Source organism: Sorex araneus, chromosome 1 (genome assembly GCF_027595985.1).
Source record: "Sorex araneus isolate mSorAra2 chromosome 1, mSorAra2.pri, whole genome shotgun sequence".
Classification (NCBI taxonomy): Eukaryota; Metazoa; Chordata; class Mammalia; order Eulipotyphla; family Soricidae; genus Sorex; species Sorex araneus.
This window is the reverse complement of record NC_073302.1, coordinates 93419659-93441248: the sequence shown is the minus strand read 5'-3', so window position 1 is coordinate 93441248 and position 21590 is coordinate 93419659. Positions and strand designations below refer to the sequence as shown.

The window sequence follows — 21590 nt, the reverse complement described above, 5'->3', positions numbered from 1 at the left end:
TATTTTCATTCTTTCTATAACTAGAGGTAAGTACAATTATTATCACAATCACTTTACTGATGAAGAAAACTGGGACAAGAAAAGGTAATATAATTGGCTCAAAATCCACAGTAAACAATAACCTTGGAATAAAAGTTCCAAGGAAGTGAAATTTTAGTCTTCTCTCTCTCTTTGATGTTTTCATTTAAAATTTTTCTCAGAAATGCTTTAGTTCTTTAATGTATTTTATGGTTCCAAACAGACCAAACAGATTTAAAAATGTTTTATTATTTTGCATAGTTGCAAGAGTGGTAATGTTTCTGCTTTTGTTATACCAGTGGACCATGCTACTGTGCCTTTCCCACCACCAAGTGACAAAGACCACCCACAACTGTCCTGATGTCACTTCCCGCTCACTGCTGGTCTCCTCATTCCAACCCCCGCCCCTAACCTCAGTTCTGTTGTCAGAATTCAAGAACTGTTTTCATTAGGTGCAGTCCATTCCCTTGTTTTATTTCTCTGAATACCACATATGAGTAAGATCACTTGGCATTTATCCTATTTTTGCCTGATTTCACTTAAGATGATTTCCCTCCATTTCCATTTCAAGTTAGCGTGAACTGCAAATTTTCAATCTTTTTTTTTATAGTCAAGTAGTATTATATTGTATGTAGTAACAAAATTTCTTTATCCTCTCATCTGTTTTCACATTTTTTAATTAATTAATTAATTTATTTATTTTTTGCTTTTTGGGTCACACCCAGCGATGCTCAGGGGCCACTCCTGGCTCTGCACTCAGGAATTACCCCTGGCCGTGATTTTATTTATTTATTTATTTATTTATTTATTTGCTTTTTGGTCACATTTTTAAAAATCAATCTTGAATAATGTAAGAAATGCAGCAATAAATACAGGTATACATCTATCTATCTATCTATGTATCTATCTATCTATGTATCTATCTATCTATCTATCTATCTATCTTTAATTTGGCTCTGCATATGGCAATGCTCAGGGCTTACTCCTGGATCTGTGCTCAGGGATCATTCCTGGAAGTCCTCAGGAATGTGGAGTGCCAAAGATCAAACCCAGTTTGGCCATATGGAAGGCAAGCATGCTACCTGATCTACTATTATTCTGAAACCAAGGTCTGCATACATTTTTTAAAAATCATTTTATTTTATTCAGAGGGTCACACTTGGCTGTGCTCTTGGCTTACTCCTTGCTATGTGCTTAGAGATCACTCCTGGCAGTGTTCATGGGACCATATGTGGTGCCAGGAATCAGCTGAGTCAGCAAATGGCTCATCTGCTGTGCTCCCTCTCTCTCCCTCTCACCCTCTCTCCCTCTCACACTCCCCCCTCTCTCCCTCGACTTCCTTTTCAAATCAATATTTTTGTGCTGGGATAGATGCCAAGTGGTAGAACTGCTGGCTCATATGGAAGTTCTAGATACAGTTTTTGAGAACTCTCCTTATGTTTTCCATAAAGGCTAAACCTGACATCATTCTTACAGTGGATGAGAGTTTATTCCCCCCAGGTCACAACCAATATTGTTTTATGTTTTTGATCTTTTTGATATAGCCCATTTTCCCTGATGTAGTCTCTTATTGTTCTGAATTATATTTCCCTGAAATGGGTGATGATGAATATTTTTTCATATGTCTGATGACCAGAAATTGCATAGCATCTCTATTTTATTTTGGCCACACCCACCCAGCTGTATTCGGCTACTTGCAGCTCTGGGAGTGGGAGTCATGCCAGGTGGTCCTCAGGGGACTATGCTTCGTCTCCCTTGAGCCCTGGGCTTCTGCACATAAAGCATGTGCTCAGCTGCTCAGTTCTTTGGTCCATTTCCAAGGGTCTGCCCCATTTTTTTTCTACAGAATTGTTTCTTTGATATCAAAGGCTGTGAGTGCTTTTATATCTTAGATTTTAGTCTTCTGTCAGTGTCCAAATATTTCTTTTCCTTCAGAAGGGCATTTATTCTTAAAAAACAAAATAGTTTCACAGTGAAGAGAGTTTTAAATTTGATTTAGTCCCACTTTTCTATTCTTTTTCTTTTTTAGTTTAGCTACATGATTGCAATAGTTCATGGTTTTGATGTAGAAAGTAATAGACCTTCACCATCATCAAAGTGCCCAAGTCCCCTTCCCCTGGCACCTGTCCTTCTGTTCCTATGTCATGTCTAGTCCACCTCTTCATTCTCCATCCCTCATATCCCTCCCCCAACTGCTAAATAATATCAGTTTTATGATCAAAGGTCAAGGCTTTGCCACAGTTTTGTCTAACCCCCTTCTCTATGCTGTTTTTCTTTCTAGTATTTTTAGTGATGAATTCAAGATCATTTAAAGGGAATTATATTATGTTAGATTTTAATAAATTTGGCAACAAATCTGTAATACACAGATTAGCTGTTTGGACTTAAGGAAACCATATAACATATAAGATGAGAGATTGTACTGAGTGATTTCTTTTGTTTTGTTTTGTTTTGTTTTGTTCTGGGGCCATACCTGACAATGCTCAGTGATTACTCTAGGATCTGCATTCAGGAATCAGTCCTGGAAGTGCTCAGGGGACCAATGGGATGCCGAGGATTAAACTCAGGTTGGCCACATGCAAGCTAAGTTCCCTAGATCATGTACTATCTCTCCAGGCCCAAATACTTAGTGATTTTAAAATGTGTTTTTATTCCAACTCCAAAGCTGTGCAGAGATTTTTATTTCTTTGGGAACCACTCTTAGTGGAGGTCACTCCCATCACTACTCAGGGGATCAGGAAGTACAGGAGATTGAAGCCAAGCTTCCTATAATCAGAGCATGCATTCAGTCCATTGAATCTCCAATCCAGTATACAGTGTATTCTTTCTTAAACTATATCCATGAAACAAATGGTTTATGGTTCATTGTTCATCCCCTGTCATTGCATAATTTGGAACAAACACGTCCTGTGCAGAATAATTTCCATGCCTAAAAAAAATTGCATTGATTGATGCTTAGATGATATTGAAAGCTCCACTGCAAAAAGAAAAAAATCTTGTTTAAGTACTCTTGTGTCATATATGAGATGTATTGTCAGCATAGAGTAGTCATAGGATTTTAGAAATGAAGAGTCCTGGAGATGACCTAACTCAGTTATTTCACCATACATATGACCAAGAGAGAAATTCAGAGAGAATTTTACTGATAAGAATAGATACTACACTTGATCTTAGCCAAAAGGCCAAGAAGTGATCAGAGAGAATTTTAGGGCCATGTTCAAAGTCATCAAGCTAGTTCATATTATAACTGGGCTACAATGATCTGAATTCAGATACCAGAGGTCACCCAATGAGCCAAAATTTGTAGTGTCTTTATTTCCCCAAGTCATAAAAAAATATAAGTCTGCTCTTGTCAGTTTAATGGAATAGAGAGACTGTATTTGAATGTCAGCTCTATTGCTTACTACCTGTGAATTGTTTGATAAAATGAGAACAGATGTGTATCTATGTGAATGCATATTCATTACATATTCATGTTATAGAGTAATATGCATTATATAAATTACATATAATATGTGGGCCAGAGTGATAGCACAGCGGGAAAGCATTTGCCTTGCATGTGGCCGACCCAGGTTCAATTCCTCTGCCCCTCTCAGAGAGCCCGGCAAGCTACTGAGAGTATCTAGCCCGCACGGCAGAACCTGGCAAGCTACCCGTGGTGTATTCTATATGCCAAAAAACAGTAACAAGTCTCACAATGGAGATGTTACTGGTGCCCGCTTGAGCAAATTGATGAGTAACAGGATGATAGTGACAGTGACAGTGGCATATAATATGTATATAATGTTCAGGATCCAAAACTAATTCAGCGTTCAACACTGAAACACAGTGGAGAAATGAAAATTGCGTTAGTACTAAGGAATCTATCTACATCTTACAAGAATGTAAGAGAGATACACATGAGATGAGAGGAGAGTCTAATTTGTTTTTTTTAATTAAATTTTTTATTAGTGAATCACCGTGAGATACAGTTACAGACTTACAACTTTTTGTGCTTGTGTTTCAGTCGTACAATGCTCGAGTAACCATCCGTCCACCAGTGCCCATTCTCTACCACCGATGATCCCAGTATCCCTCCTACCCCCCCGAGGTCAGTCTAATTTGTAACTGAGGCAAATGATAGAATAAGATTAGTGTATTGCAGTTTCCAAAGTTATTTGAGTAGAGTTAAGTGAAGAAAGATTCAAACCAACAAATAAACACAGATGCTGAACCAAATTCCAAAAACTTGCTCTATCTACTCTGCTCCCAAATCAGATTTGCAAAGGTGATGATGAGGATGATGGCTCTGCTTCAGAAAAATCATGATCATCTGTGAAGTTAAGTTGTGGTGTTGCATTCAACATTATTAGCAGTGTACCTTGTTTTCTTTAAGTTTATAAGTTGTCATATGGGAACTATAATCATAAGCAGCTTATTTTTCTGATATACCATAGACAGCTGACATCTCATATTGTAATTACAAAAATCAGAGAGAATATCTGTTTTCTTTATGGAACACTCATGTATTTTCTTCTGGTCATTGAACAGGCTTACTTGTCTAGTATGAATACTCATTTTAAATGTGAAGCATATTTTTGAAGGCTTATGTAATGGCTATTTCATGATTCAAATATATCATTAGTAAAGATAATACTGAATGGTAAAAAGTAATATGAATTCAGTAATGTTCTAAAATAATTTCATGAAGTATGCAGACATCTGAATTTCAGAAAATGATAGCTCATGAAAATAAATACATGCAAAGATATTCATTGCCGTTCATATGTGAAAGTAAAAGAATAGAAACAACTCAAATGTCTTCCAAAATGAAGTCTTTGAGTCTATAAAGTATTCACATAATGTAATAGAACACAGTTGAAAGGTAGGACATGGGCTGTTTCTGCTCACTGCCTGCCAATCTAAAATATATTAATTGTAAAATCTAGGTAAAGAAAACATTAATTATAGACTATCATTTATCAAGAAACATATATGCACATGTGTCTATGAATATATAACTCTCAGCCTATAAATGAGTATGTCTATCCAAAATGTGCTTTGGATAATTTGTCACCTTGGCTAGAGTGAACAGTTGTTTGGTCAAATAATCTAGGTGCTTAATGTGTTTTAGAAAGTGATTGGGATTTAAGACAATAGACTTTGATTAAATTATCCTTCATGATGTAGATAGACCTACCCATATCAATCAAATACCTTAATACTAAAGACTCAGGTTTCTCTAAGAAGAACTGAAATATCAACTTTTTTTCCTTTTTTGGCCTTTGGGGTCACACCTGGCAATGCACAGGGGTTACTCCTGGCTCATGCACTCAGGAATTAACTCCTGGTGGTGCTCAGGGGACCATATGGGATGCTGAGAATCGAACCCGGGTTGGCCTCGTGCAAGGTAAACACCCTACCCGCTGTGCTATTGCTCCAGGCCCTGAAATATAAACTCATATGAATTTCTAGTCTGCAAGCTATCCCTGAAAATAAATTCATACTTGTCAGTCTCCAAAATTATGAGCATTAACATTAACTCTCTCTCTCTCTCTCTCTTAGCTACCCACTACCCATATATTATATAGAAACGAAGAGGGTGAAGAGAATAGAAATAAAATATTTCCCTGGGTATGGCTTTTAAAAATATTTGACTTTGGAACCAGTCTAACATTTTCTATAATCAGAAAAAAAGCAAAATAAAAAGAAGCAATTTCTATAAAGCAAGTAAAATAAAGAATAACCTATGAATTGAGTTGGTGGCAAAACCACCAAACAAATATTATTTCAGATTATTTAAAACATAAATTAGACTCACATTTTTATTGATATATAAACAAATGACAAAAAATTGCAACATCATTTTCAATAATTGCAATTAACAATAATTATATTGGTTGTCTAAACCTATTGTATTACATACATATTCTTTATTAACAAATAATACTTTAACTGTGAAAGTACACATAATAAAATGATTCTCAAGGATCTCCTAGTGGAATTTGGGGGACCATATGGGGTGCTGGGGACCAAAACCCAGGACTGCCTCTTGCAAGGCCAGGTGTGTTACCTGCTGTTCTATTTCTCTAGCTTCATTAATAATTTTATTAAAAACCAAAATTTTCAGACCAAGTGAAAATGGTATACATAAGAATAATTAGTAAAAATATTTTTATCACATTTTGAAGCTTGAGCATTGCTATAAACTTATAATGCTTTTCATTTAAGAATTATTTTCTAGTTCATTTCCCTGACAAGACCTGGCAACAATTACCACACAATAAGATCTCCTACTACCCAGATGGTGCTCTCTATATAACATTTCCACTAAAAGGAATGAGAGCTCTTTGGAGAATGAGCTAATTTCAGAAATAAGGCAAAAGACAGACAAAAAGTGCTTGAAACACGAAACACACTGGAAAGCAGGGAAGCACTGGAAGTCTAAGGAAATTCCATTTAAGGAATTCTGAGCCACCAAGAAGATATTTCCATTGTTCATAGATGAAGTTAATTGAAAAATTAGGGTACCCATTCTTAATTTTCAAAGATAAGGTGAAATAATTCAGATTTTTTATAGCAGCATTATGAAAACAATGAATTAGGGACAACCAAATATTAGTTAACTTTTTTAATGGAAAACAAGTTTACAATTTATAAAAGCAATGATTACATTTTATTTAGCACAAAAAATAAAAAAAATCTGTCTACAGTAGATTTCACTTTTTATAATAGCATATATATAAATTCATATAGAAGGAAAATGAAATATGAATGGTTATGGCTATGTGGCAAAATTGCAAGTGATTCTAATTTCTCTGTTTTCCAACTTCTACACCTATTGCAAGTAATTTTATATTTTTAATATAAAATAATCTATATAACAAAGTTACTAGACTAAAAATAAAATTTAAATGTTTTTAATGCTTGCATCCAAATGGAAAGGTATATTATTTTTCTAGGTTTAGGTGATGTTGTGATTCTACTCAGAGATTCAATACCCTGGCTAGGAAGTTACTTCATCTACTGTCACATTTGTCATGTCAAAATGGGGTGGGTAATAAAAAACTCTGAAAATGTGAGGTAATGTTCCCAAGGCTACCTTCATGAAGCAAAGCAAAAGAAAAAACTAGAAAGTGTGGTGATAGCCTGAATTTTATACTTGCATTATCTGGAACTAATCTAGGTGTATCATCTGTGTGCACAAAACTTGTCACCTGCATAAGAGAAATTGTCCAAATTTAGTATAAGTGAATTTATCATAGACCCTAAATCAAGGATTAACATCCATGAATGGCAGGATTTTATTAAGTGTAGATTTATAGTGATTACATTGTATCTCAAGAGGAATTTATTGACATACTGCTATATATATAAATATATATATGGAGAGAGAGAGAGAGAGAGAGAGAGAGAGAGAGAGATGGCAATTTACCATCTTAGGAAAACTCTGCCCAAATGGGTGACCCTTATTTTAGAGTGTACTAAGAAGACTGACACTATTCATCAATAATCCTGAGACAACCAAAAAAAGTGCTTGGGCATAGGAGACAGTGTGCAAGTGTTTGCCCTAGGTATATCAAACTCATTTTCAGCTGACACAAAGAATACAGCAAAAGTGCTTGTAGGGACAATGGAATATAATTGGTAACAATAAAGGGAACAAAAGGAAAATCAGCCAATGAGGAATAGAAAAATAAAATAACAGGGAAATTGTCTCACTTGTCTTGAATCAGTTTAATTATAATTAAATTTAGAGCATTTTTGTTTCTAAAAAATTATATAAGAAACTGTGGAACTAAAACTTGAGAACTAAGAGATCTGTCATATCTTTTGATTTCTGGTAGAAAGGTGGGCTCTTTTACAGACACTGAGAAAAGCGAAGAGGTCACTAATTTTTCCTTTTATCTTAAGTTCAAATTCAGAAAGCTTTGCAGTGAAATTTTCTTTTCCTTGAATGTTGGCTAAACTGAAGGTCCAAAGGATGTGAAAAATAAAGGTCTCACAAAAAGTTTTATTAATCATTTCTAGAAGCTAGAGAGAGTGGTCTGAAGAATTGACTGGTTAATGGGTGGGGCTTCCTTTTGGGGTGATAAAATTGTTCTGGAGCTAGATGTTGGGGAAGTTGAAAGCATTTATAAATGTACTCAGTGTCATTAAATTTTGCACTTTAAATTACACAGGGATCAGAGCAACAGTACAGTGGGCAGGGTATTTGCCTAGCATGTGGCTGAGCCATGAGTAAGCCACTGAGAACCACTGGGAATGGATCTATCTCAGAAAAAAGTACATGAAATTATATATTTAATTTTAGGTGAGTTTTACCAGCACCACTCCTTCAACATACACACACATCACATGTAGTGCATTGAGGGAGAATTTATGGGGAAAAGATGGGGAGGTATTAGCATGGAAGTCAGAGACATAGTGTTCAGGTTGTAGAAACCCAAACAGAAAGAATGGGACATTGGACGAAGAACTGAGACTTGATTTTCATTGATTAATCCCCCGTTTTTCTGATGGTGGCGTTCAGGGAGTTGGGCTACACCTGATGGGGGTAAGGAGCTAGCCCGGTTCGGGGTCATTCCTGGCGGTGCTCAGGTAGAACACTGTGGTACTAGAGATGGAGCCAGGACCAGCTTCATGCAAGGCAAGCACTTCAGACCTTGTTCAATCTCTCCAGCCCAGGTTAATCCACTTTTAATTTTCTCTTGACACTACTTCAGCTTCTAATGTTTCATGCAAAATTTCACAGAATTCATAAGAGCTGTCTGTTATTTCTATATCTTTTAGATATGTTTTGCTCTACTGTTTACTCCTTCCTTCCTTCCTTCCTTCCTTCCTTCCTTCCTTCCTTCCTTCCTTCCTTCCTTCCTTCCTTCCTTCCTTCCTTCCTTCCTCCCTCCCTCCCTCCCTCCCTCCCTCCCTTCCCTCCCTCCCTCCCTCCTTCTTTCCCTCCCTCCCTCCCTCCCTCCCTCCCTCCTTCCTTCCTTCCTTCCTTCCTTCCTTCCTTCCTTCCTTCCTTCCTTCCTTCCTTCCTTCCTTCCTTCCTTCCTTCATTTTTTCTTTCCCTCCCTCCCTTCTCTCCTTCTCTTCCTTCCCCTCTTCCCTCCCTCTCTCCCTCTTTCTTTCCTCCTTCCTTTTTCTTCCCTCCTTTTTTCCTTCCTTCCTCCCTCCCTCTCTTCCTCTTTTCCTCTCTCCGTCCCTTCTTCCTCTTATTTCTTTCTTTCTTTCTTTCTTTCTTTCTTTCTTTCTTTCTTTCTTTCTTTCTTTCTTTCTTTCTTTCTTTCTTTCTTTCTCTCTCTTTCTCTCTCTCTCTTTCGTTCTTTTTTTCTTTCTTTCTCTCTTCTCTTTCTTTCTTTCTTCCTTTCTTTCTTTCTTTCTTTCTTTTCTTTCTTTCTTTCTTTCTTTCTTTCTTTCTTTCTTTCTTTCTTTCTTTCTTTCTCTCTTTCTCTTTCTTTTCTTTCCTTCCTTCCTTCCTTCCTTCCTTTCTTCTTTCTTTCTTTCTTTCTTTCTTTCTTTCTTTCTTTCTTTCTTTCTTTCTTTCTTTCTTTCTTTCTTTCTTTCTTTCTTTCTTTCTCTCTTCTCTCTCTTTCCTTCTTTCTTTCTTTCTTCTTTCTTTCTTTCTTTCTTTCTTTCTTTCTTTCTTTCTTTCTTTCTTTCTTTCTTTCTTTCTTTCTTTCTTTCTTTCTTTCTTTCTTTCTTTCTTTCTTTCTTTCTTTCTTTCTTTCTTTCTTTCTTTCTTTCTTTCTTTCTTTCTTTCCCTCCCTTTCTTTCCTCTTTCCATGTATTTACATAGGGATCACTTTCTCTAATTAATATGATCCTCATTACTTTTAATTATTCTCACTTCATTAATTTATGATACATGCTTAGCTCATAAATGCATTTATGTTCACAATCCTTTTTTTTTTTTTGCTTTTTGGATCACACCCGGCAATGCACAGGGGTTACAACTGTCTCTGTACTCAGGAATTATCCCTGGTGGTGCTCAGGGGACCATATGGGATGCTGGGAATCGAATCTGGGTCGGTTGCGTGCAAGGCAAATGCCCTATCCACTGTGCTATTGCTCAGCCCCACAATCCTTACTTTTAAGAAAATTTATACATGCAAAACACAATGCTGATATAGTTTACTCTAAATGGCCTCTTGCTTTATGAGCAAAATTGTAAAAAACTTATTACAATAGGGGCAAAATATGTGCCCAAATGGATATATAGATTGAGTGTACTGGGAATAAAGACAAATGCAAAGATCATGTAATATGATTCCCTTAGACTTCTTATTGCATTAAGATTTTATTGCACTGAAAGCAGTTAGAGAAGACAAATGTTATTTCTTGAGAAACTGAGAAGAAATGCCATCAAATACATAAGTAATAGTCACTAGGGTATAACACTTTATTGTAACACATTTTTAGCTTGGGCGTGAGGAGCATATTTACATCCTCAGTGAAAACAACCTTGGTAAATGAATGAAAATATATGTGTTTGGATTCTCAGCAATTTTACTGCAGTTCTCTTAAGAAATAAAGCAACTACATATTGAATCTTTTTGTGTGGCTCTCATGCTATTAGTGATCTTGATAATAACCCTGAAAATTAGTTTTTTATATGAGAAACTTGGCATTTGTGAAGTGATGGCTTTCCCAATGTCTACCAGGACTTTATTCTAAAATTATATAGCTCTTGGCTTTACTGATTCCCATTTCTTTCAAGAAGCAGATGTTGCTTGTGAATATTCTCATGTTTTGTTAAAAAAAATCATCTTTTGTAGAAATGTGGTCTCTGTTTTGATACCATTTTAGTAAACAAAAGAAGATCACCCTACAGAGAGACCTTATGGAAAAAAGAATAGAGAACAGGAACTGGCTAAGATGTGCAGCCAACTAAGATTACTCATTGTCCAAGGATTTGTTTCAGGTCATTGGTCTTCAAGAATTACCCAAAGTTTGCTAATCTTTCATGCATTCATATTCCGCTAGATCAGAATATTAATAACTGAAAGAAAATTCATGTTCTCCAGAACTTTGTGAAGTCCTATTGTTATTTGCTCAAATATGCTTTAAATGGTCAAATTCGTGGACAACTGTAATTCCATTTTTCAGAATTTGTCTTAAGAAAAATGATTATAAGTTAAGTTCTAAGATATTGTTTATTGACTAGGCTTAAAATTCACCTTTCTTTGCCCTGTTTTATATTAGCATAGCTGGGATATTAAAGGCCTTTTTTGGTCTGTAAATATATTTAGCTTTATCAATAAAGAAAACTGCAGTGTAACATGACAGAAAAACAATTATTCTCCAGGACTCAGCCCTCCCCCTTCTCTCCATCTATATATACATATATTGTAGCACTGTCATTCCGTTTTGTTCTTTGACTTGCTCGAGCGGGCACCAGTGACATCTCCATTATGAGACTTGTTACTGTTTTTGGCATATTGAATACGTCACAGGTAGCGTATGCCACCTGTGCTTGCCAGGTGCTGCCATGCAGGTGGAATACTCTCAGTAGCTTGCCAAGCTCTCCTAGAGGGATGGAGGAATCGAATCTGGGTCAGCCAGGTGAAAGACAAATGCCCTATTCGCTGTGCTATCATTCTAGTCATATATATATATTAATATAATATAATACAATATAGATAGATAGAGATATCTGGATAGCCTTAAAAAGGAATACTAAGGAAAGTTCAGGCCATCCACCACAGAAGCTTCAGTCTGTTACTATTCCATAGCAATGGCAGATTGCTTGAACAAGTCAGTCTTGATCCATCTAGTTCGTCCAGAGAAGTCAAACCAGCTTCTGCTTCCCAAAATCACCAGCAATTTTGAGTTGACTTCAAAGAACAGGGCTGGAGCAATAGCACAGCAGTAGGGTGTTTGCCTTGCATGCTGTCAACCTGGGTTCAATTCCTCCATCCCTCTCAGAGAGCCCGGTAAGCTACCGAGAGTATATCGCCCACATGGCAGAGCCTGGCAGCCTACCCGTGGCGTATTCAATATGCCAAAAACAATAACAAGTTTCACAATGGAGACATTACCGTGCCTGCTTGAGAAAATCGATGAGCAATGGGATGACAGTGATACAGTGATAGTGATACAGTTTAGAGGACTATTCAAGTCTGTTCATTTAGTCAATTGTCTTTCCCACTTCAGACTGTGAAATCTGATTCTTCTCTGAAAATGTTTGTATATCAGCCCTGGAAAAGAAATGGCTTTTCCTAACTCCCTAGTTCCATCACTTTTCCTTTTCCTCACACTGGAGGTAGTGATTGCTCTTTTTTTTAAATTTTATTGAATCACAGTGAGATAGTTACAAGCTTTCATGTTTGGGTTACAATCACATAATGATCATACAATCACAAACACCCATGCCTTCACCAGTGCACATTTCCCACCACCAATATCCCCAGTAAACCCCCCCTTTCCCACCCTCCCCCTGTCTCCATGGCAGACAATATTCCCCATACTCTCTCTCTACTTTTGGGCCTTATGGCTTGCAACACAGACACTGAGAGGTCATCATGTTTGGTCAGTTATCTACTTTCAGCACACATCTCCCATCTCAACTGAATCCTCCAGCCATCATTTTCTTAGTGATCTCTTCTCTATTCCATCTGCTTCTCCCCTCTGCTCATGAAGCAGTTTTCCAGCTTTGGGGCAGTGATTGCTCTTTCAGTGTGTGCCATGTCTTAACCCCTGAGAGATCCATCTGACCTCTTTGAATGGGTAATTTTAAAAGAAACATTTATGGGGCTGAGGAGATAGTACAGTGGATTAAGTGCTTACCTTGCACATTAGGTTGTTCCTCTGAGTGATCCCTGAGCATAGAGTCAAGATTAAGCCCCAAGCACCACTGGGTGTGGCCCTAAACTAAAAATGAATAAATAAAATACATAAATAAATATTTTCTCAATTTAACAAGTAATTTTTTTTCTCCATTGGATCTATAGAAGTTAATGGCTCAGTGAAATCAGTCAGAGATAGAGAGGAATGGACTCAGAATTTTCTCTCTCCAATAGGGGATATACATGGGAGAGCCTGGCAGGCTCCCTGTGGTATATTCATATGCTGAAACCAGTAACAATGATGGGTCTCATTCCCCTGACACTGAAAGAGCCTCCAATGCAGTACCGTTGGGAAGGACGAGTAAAGAGAGGTTTCTAAAATCTCAGGGCTAGGACGAATGGAGACGTTACTGAGACCGCTTGAGAAAATCAATGATCAACAGGATTATGAAGATGAATAGGGGATATAAAGAAACCTCACAGGATAATATCAAATGCTCAATGACAAAAGAAATAATGAGCAGGAGAGCTGGTCTTCAGTAAGCAGCTTGGCACTGGGGCAAGGGAGAATGGGAAAAGTTAGGGAAGGGAACACTAGGACAATTGACTGGGGGAAATGCCTACAACAGAGGCAGGCTGGGGAGGAGGAGGGAAACTGCAGACATTAGTGGAAGGTAGTGGCACTGGTGAAGGGATTGGTGTTGCAAATAATATATGCATGTCCTGAAACTCAATCATAAATATCTTTGTAACTGTGTAATTGACGATGATTCAATTAAGAGATCATTCTCAATCTGTATAATGGAATAATGTTGCTTCCATTATTGTACTTGGTGATGTTACCTTGACCTTGGGTTGAGAAGGTCTATTTTGCCTTGCTTTTGTTGTCTTACAGTTACTATGATTACTCACATGCTGATGTCACTGAACAAAGAAATACAAGAGAAATATCAGTAAATTCTCTGGAGTTCATACATATTTTTCTCTCTTTGCTTTTTTGTATAACAGCATTGTATAGCTTCTATTGACTAGCTCTCTTTTTTTCTTTCTGGGCCAGATCCGGCGATGCTCGGGAGTTACTCCTGGCTTTGCACTCAGGAATCACTCCTGGAAGTGCTCAGAGAACCATATGGGATGCTGGGAATTGAACCTGGGTTAGCCGCATGCAAGGCAAATGCCCTACCCGCTGTACTATCGCTCCAGACTAGCTTTTTAAGGAAATCATGATCTATGGTCTCTGCCAATATGCTAATTATTTTCTTTGCTTGCTGGTCCACTTACTAGTAAAAATATGACGATCCTTTGAGAATTACAATTTCAAGTTCATAGAAACTTTAATATGTTCCTTGGTAAATGTAGGGCAAAATCCTTTATATCTCTGTTCTGGACACAGGTATTTTAGATAGAGGGAAAATAGATATCACTGTCTGATTTGTGTGCATATAACATCCTAGGGTACAGTACTCAGCTTCACAAAGTTTTGTCCCAGAACTGGTGCCTAAACAGAACCTTCAGCCACCTACTTTAATCTTCCTAGAAACTTCTGGACTATAGGAAAAATTTAAGACTAGTTACTGCTAGTCTTAAATTTGTCTAAAAATTAAAAATAATTACATTGCTTGATACTTTAACATGGTAATACTTGGTAATTTTGTAGTGCACCACTCTGTCAGTAATTTATTAGCCAAAAATTCTATAAACCCTTATATAGTGATATTAGTAGAAGGGTCACAAGCAAAAATAAATGCAGATTGCACGTGGATTCTACCCAGAATTGTTATGTGGTATAAGAGAAGTACTTTTGATATAACCAATATTTAACCAGGTGGCTTCACAAATTTCCCTGAGGAATGGTGCCATACCAAGGGCTTGTTGTTAGACGATGCTGCTAACAGGTGAAATTTGGGCAGTAGAAGTGGTCAGATCATCTTTTGTGAGAGAAAGTCCATACTTTTTGTCCACTTGTAGCTTATTATTGCAGTCTGTGAATACTTTATGGCTTTGTTGCCATAATCTATTCTATAGATATTTTATGTGCACTCTCAAAGAATGTGTATCTAGCTTTCTAGAGGTGGCTTCCCTTATCACATTTCTTAAGCTTAGCTTTTTCAATTTGTCATTTAATACTATTGTTTTCTTATTAACTTTTCTCTCTGCTTAATCTATCCAGTAATATGAGTGGTGTATTAAAGTTTTCTACTATAAACTTTACAGTTTGAAACCTTTTCTCCTGTAAGCTAGTGTCCTACTTTTGCTGTAAATGTATCTCCTCAGACTTATTAACAGCTGTTTTGCTGACCTTCATTTGTTGCATGAATGCTGGTAAATATTAAGTCCTTTTGATGTACTGATCGCTTTATTAATACTGATGGATATTTTGTAGGTGACATTATTTGTGTGTCTTATACAAAATCATGGATTTGCTTTGCTTTATTTAATCCTATGGCATAAGAATAATGTTCTTAAATTTTCTATGAGATTTACAGGAGAATAATGGGACCTAGTACTCTAGGAGTATCAGATCATAAGATACAAAGACACAACTCCATGATTGTTCCTACTTCCTGACAGCATCCTGTCAAGACCAACGCCCTGCTTTCTTAAATCTTTCCCCAAATTACCTAATTAAATCTCAAATAATTATTTTTCTCTATTAGTGATTTTTAGTTATTATGTAGGAAATCTGGCTTCTCTGACATCATTCTTCAAGCCTTCCAACATACAACAGATATTTGAATGAAGACTCTGAGAATATTTACCCAATACACATCTGATAAGGGATTAATATCCAGAATATACAAGACACCAGTAGAATTGTAAAAGAAAAATATCTCCAACTCCATCAAAAAATGGGGAGAAGAAATGAACAGAAGCTTCCTCATAAAAGAAATACAAATGGCCAAAAGTCACATAAAAATGTTCTACATCGCTAATCATCAGGGAAATGCAAATCAAAATAACAAAAAGATATCATCTCACACCACAGAGGCTGGCACACATCAAAAATAACAAGAACAACCAGTGCTGGCATGCACGGATGTGGTGACAAAGGGACTCTTTTTCATTGTTGGTAGGAATGCCGACTGGTCCAGCCTTTTTGGAAAACGATATAGGCTTTGCATCACTGTTCACAATAGCCAGAATATGGAAGCAACCCAAGTGCCCGAGAACAGACAACTGGTTAAGGAAACTTTGGCACATCTACACAATGGAATACTATGCAGCTGTTAGGAAATATGAAGTCATGAAATGTGCTTATAACTGGATGGTTATGGAGAGTATCATGCTAAGTGAAATGAATCAGAACGAAGGACAGGCATAGAATGACTGCACTCATTTGTGGAATATAAAATAATATAAAATGAGACTGACACCCCAGGACAGTAGACACAAGGACCAGGAATATTGCTCCATAGTTGGAAGCCTGCCTGATGAGCTAGGGAAGAAAGCGGCTGAAATAGAGAAGGGAGCACTAAGTCAATGATGATTGGAAGAGTCTCTTGGGATGGGAGATGTGTGCTGAAAGTAGATAAAGGACCAAATGTGAGGGCCTCTCAGTATCTGTATTGCAAATCATAATGCTCAAATGTAGAGAGAGAGTATAGGGAAATTGTCTGCCATAGAGGCAGGGGGAGGGTTGGAAAGGTATGTTTGGGGTAATACTGGAGACATTGGTGGTGGAGAATGCGCACTGGTGGAGGGATGGGTGTTTGATCATAGTATGACTGAAACTCAAACATGAAAGCATTGTAACTGCATCTCATGGTGGTTCAATTAAAAAAAAAAGAAAACTTTGAAATTATCTGTCTCTGCCACAGTTTCCACTGCTGCTCTGACTTAAGTGGGAACTTCCTAGATAACCTCTAAATTAGTGAGTTAAATAAATAATTGTCATTGATTTAAGTCACAATTTTAAGTAGTCTGATGTAGATAGGCAAATAATACTATTGTCTAGGATGCAATATGCTGAATAAGACTAAATCTCCAGAGAGATATTTGGCCTAAAGCTATATAGATCAGGAAATCCTTTAGGAAAGAGAGAGCACATGAAATCATCTGCATAGATGAAGTTGCCAGATAAATAAAGTTCAGTTTTTTGAGAGAGATCAATAGAACCTACAGAAGTGCCTTCAGTAATAACACTAAAGGGACCAAAAATAAAGACATATTTACAAGGATATTAGGAAGAAATGACTAAAGTGAAGAGATGATACCTGAGAAAGATGATCTCAGGGAAGTCAAGAAAGAGGGAATTCACGAATTTAGATGCTGGGAAGGAAGATGAGTGTGGAGAGCCTCCACAGGACCGTGCTTCGTAAACAACACCTGTTTCTTGTTAATTGCACCGTGCTTCGAAAACAACTCCTAATAAGGAAACAGGATGTCCTGTCACGCCCACAAGGTGTAACTAGCCTATCAGCTGCAGACACTTGGGCGTAAACAAGCAGCGAGAGGTATATAAGGGGGGAAGTCACCTAGTTAGAGGTTCCCCCTCGTTTGACCCTCTCTCCTGTTCCCGTTGTTCCCGTTTCATGGAAAGTCCCTGAATAAATCGTGGCAAGAAGAATCTCTGAGTTGCGTGTTTCTTCGCTGGTCGAAGCGGCAGATGAGTGAGTTAGAAACTGAAGAATGTTATTTGGATTTGGCAACAGTAACTTCATATTGTTGGCAAAAGGGTTTTCAGAGAAACTAGGAATGAAGCAGGTTAAGAGGAATAGTCAGATTTCAGGGGCTTGAGGAAGGAAGAAAATTTGAAGAGGAGGCTATCCAAGCCATTGGCTTTTTTTTCCTTCAAATTTATTCTTTTATTGAGTCACCATGTGGAAAGTTACAAAGCTTTCAGGTTTAAGTCCCAGTTATACAACGCTCGAACACCCATCCCTTCACCAGTGTACATATTCCACCACCAAGGATCATAGTATACCTGCCCCCCTCCCCCCACCTCCCCATCCTCCCAACCCGCCTGTGTAACTGGTAAATTTCACTTTACTTTGATTACATTCAATATTTAAACAAAAAAAAAACTCACTATTATTATTTGGAGTTTCTCAAATTCTTCCTTTTCAGCAGGTCTGACTTTAGGGGAGAGAAACTCAAAGCCATTGTCTTTTAATGTATCATAATTACATTCTCCATGCAATGGGTCTATATAATTCTTTTCACTCAAATTATTAACCCACACAACAACCACATCATGTCATGTATTCTATAATTCTATAATAGCAAAAATAGATCATACCATGTTACAAATATACTTTTAAAAAATTGGGAGACACTAACTGGTGGTGCTCAGCTCTCTCCTGGCTTTGTGCTCTGGGATCACTCCTGGTGGTTTTGGGGGATCGTGTGGGTGTGGGAGGTCAAATCCAGGTCTGCTACATGCAAAGCAAACACACTATCTGCTGTACTATCACGGTGAACTTACAATGCTATACTTCAACTTACAGTTCTAGCTATAAGCATGGCTCTGGAGAGAGTACAGTGGGCAAGGTGCTTGTCTAATACAAAGCTGACCCTAATTTTATCCCCACCATTCCATATGGTCCTCCAAGTCTCACTGGGAGTGATCTCTGAGCATAGAAGAGTGTGGACACCCCCCACAGCCCCAATCAAAAAGAATTTCAAGTTATAAGCGTGATAACTCTTCGTGCATTGTCCCAATCATTTTAAGCCTCTTGTTTTCCAATTTAAATAATTTGTCATTTTAAATAGCACCCAATGTTCAGTGTTCATTGCTGCTTTGTAATTACTAAAGAAAAACAACCCATTAAAGTTACAGACCCCTGAGGCATATTTGCAGGAGAAATATCTCTCTTCTGCCAGGGAAATTTGGGGCAATTTTACAGATGGCCTGTTAATTCGTTGGTTTGATTGCCAGGGCTCCCATCCCTGCTGGAATATTAAGGGGTGCAGGGGAGACACAAGACACACATGAAGTGGAGTGCAGGAGTTCCCAGCAATGGCTTGATGATAACACATCTGCTTTGCAAGTTCGAAGCTTCAAGCTTGATTCCGAGCATCATTCCACATGCACTCAGAGAATTCAGGGGTCACACTCAGGATGCTCTGGAGCCATGCAGTGCCAGGGACCAAACTCAGAGCCTTGCATATGCAAGATTGGAGGCAAGATGGGGCCGATGCCACCTGAACCCCTCATGCTCTCCCAAAATCCCGTTCACCATCTCGCCTTAGACAACACGTAACTCAGCACACCAAGCATGGAACTCTACGCGTGATTCCTGACGGACATCACTGGCTGTTTTGCAAGATTCAGACAGAATGGCATTGGCGGGGCATGAAGAAACTGCGGCAGCAGCTGCAGCATTGCCGCCTGCCCTGGACAGGCCAAGTCGCAGCGCTGGCCGACATAGAACCGTGCCGGCAGTGTGCACAGTGGCTCACCCACTGTGTGGTGCTGTCAGCCACCCACCAGGTGACCTGGGACTTGACGCAGGTCTTCAATCTGGCACAGAGCCTCCAAGATAGGGTCCTTCTCTGCCAGCTGCTCAACAACCTCCCGGTGCACTCTGTCAACTTCAAGGAGATCAACCTGAGGTCACAGATGTCCCAGGTGCTGCCCAGGGACATAGGCAGGTGCGTGTTTGTCAGTGTGCAGATTGTTACAACATGCCAGTCGACCAAAAGCTTATATTCGGTAGACTGGAATCACTGTAAAGTTGATTAGAGGCTGCCTCAAAAGCCTCCGTCCCTCTTGGAGAGCCTGGCAAACTACCTACTGAGAGTAATCCGCCCGCTCGGCAGAGCCTGGCAAGCTACTCATGACATACTCAATATGCCAAAAACAGTAACAATGATGGTTCTCATTCCCTTGACCCTGAAAGATCCCCCAGCCCCCAATATGCTATTGGGCTACACTAGCAAGCAGGAGGGGTGAATGGAGACGTTACGGGCACCCACTCTAGCAAATAGATTAACAATGGGATGACAGTGATATAGGAGAGTGAGGAGGGAGAGTGAGGAGTGCGCAGGTCTCATTGGCAATAGTAACTTCCAGATAGTTATGGAGAGAAATTCCTCTGTGCAACCTATAAATAATTTCATAATAATGGTCTTCTTGGCTCTGCGAACTTCTCTTTTTTTTTTATCTATTTTTGGGACAAATTTAGCTCATTCCCTTCTTCATTTGCCTGAGGTTTCCTTGCCATATTCATAGAGACAAGCACTATGAGGAGGATAGAAATCTATTTCAAAGGTATTTAAATTTATATTTCAAGTCACTTTCAAATGAGGTTTTTCACACCAACAAAAATATCGTTAACAGATTTGGCAGACAATATGTAGCATGCATTTTACTTTATTATTATTAATTTTTTAGCCCAGCTGTGCTCAAGGCTTATTCCTAGGCCTGTTCTCAAAAACTGCCCCTAATGGTGTTTGGGAACCAATTTAATACCAGAGATCAAACCTGGGTCAGTTGTGTGTATACAGCATACAGAACAAGCACTTTACCTGGTTTTTTCTCTCTCTGGCCCCTTAGCATGCATTTCAAAGTCTTATTACATTTGTAGACTACGGTTGATGCAGTGTCTGTGTATACTTTTAATAGCCTTGTAAAGTATATCATAAACCTTACAAATATACAAATGTCGCCATTTTTAAACACTCTTTTATTAGTTGTGAGACTTTAAAATTAGCTACTATTTTTAAAAATATGCCTTAGAATTTCTTTATAGTTTAGGATGTCTGAAACCTTAAATGAAAGGTTCACAGGCGTTACTGTAGAATGTTGTTGATGATTATAGAGGGCTCAAAAGGGCTTTAAAAGATACAAAAGGCACAAATGTATTTAACACATTTTTGTGCTTAGCACTGTGATAGAGACATCACAGTCTGCATTTAATAATGTAGAGTGGCATGGAATGAGGCCCAAGGACATACCGTCCTGTGGGCGTTAAGCTGAGTTGGCAAAAAAAAAAAATTAAAAAAGAGGGCTGGAGTGATAGCACAGTGGGTAGGGCGTTTGCCTTGCACGAGGCCGACCCAGGTTCGATTCCCAGCACCCCATATGGTCCCCCAAGCACATCCAGGAGTAATTACTGAGTGAAGAGCCAGGAGTAACCCCCGTGCATTGCCAGGTGTGACCCAAAAAGCAAAAAAGAAAAAAAAAGAGAGAGAGTATGCAGCATGAGAAACTCTAGCCAGCCTGGATGAAGTTTGGGGTAAGGGTAGAGGGAAAAGGATTTGGCAAATTCACTCTGTACAGTTTCTGTGTCACCCTCACTTGCACTATATGTGACTTTTACTCTGGGTTAATCTTTTTGGCAGATGGATACATAAGCCTTTAATCTTCAAGAAAAGAATATAAGCAGTGCACAGAGAGAATGGCTGTGGTAAAGGAAAAATTGGTTCCAGAGAGTATTTGCTATGGGTGCAAACATGTGTATGTGCATGCATGTGTGCACATGCTCATACTGAAGGTACCACCAGGTTAAGTCTGATTTTCAACTATAAAGATTTTATATGCTTCTTTATTGTAGCCCAAGTAAATATATTTTTAGCGTGTTCCAAAAGTTATTTTCTTTTGCCATCAGGGACTATAGGACTTATATTTATAGTTATTCCAAATCCCCAAACACCCGTGGTCATATTGATGACACAAACAAAAATGATTTAAGCAGTAAATTCTTTGGTCATGTGATGTTTTATTTTATTTCTCTTGCACTTGGAAAATATAAGCCTTTGGGGGAGGGAGCATCAGTCAGTGCTCAGGAACTTCTCTTGAATCTGTGCTTCTGGACTTCTTCACTCCTGGGAGAGCTCGTGTGCGAGGGAGAGAACCCCAGT

General features: G+C 38.3%; 1 pseudogene; it reads right to left on the bottom strand.

Moving 5' to 3' along the window:
* Window positions 1–3084: 3084 nt before the first annotated feature.
* On the bottom strand, window positions 3085–3212 carry LOC129401120 (U2 spliceosomal RNA; annotated as a pseudogene).
* Window positions 3213–21590: the final 18378 nt, after the last annotated feature.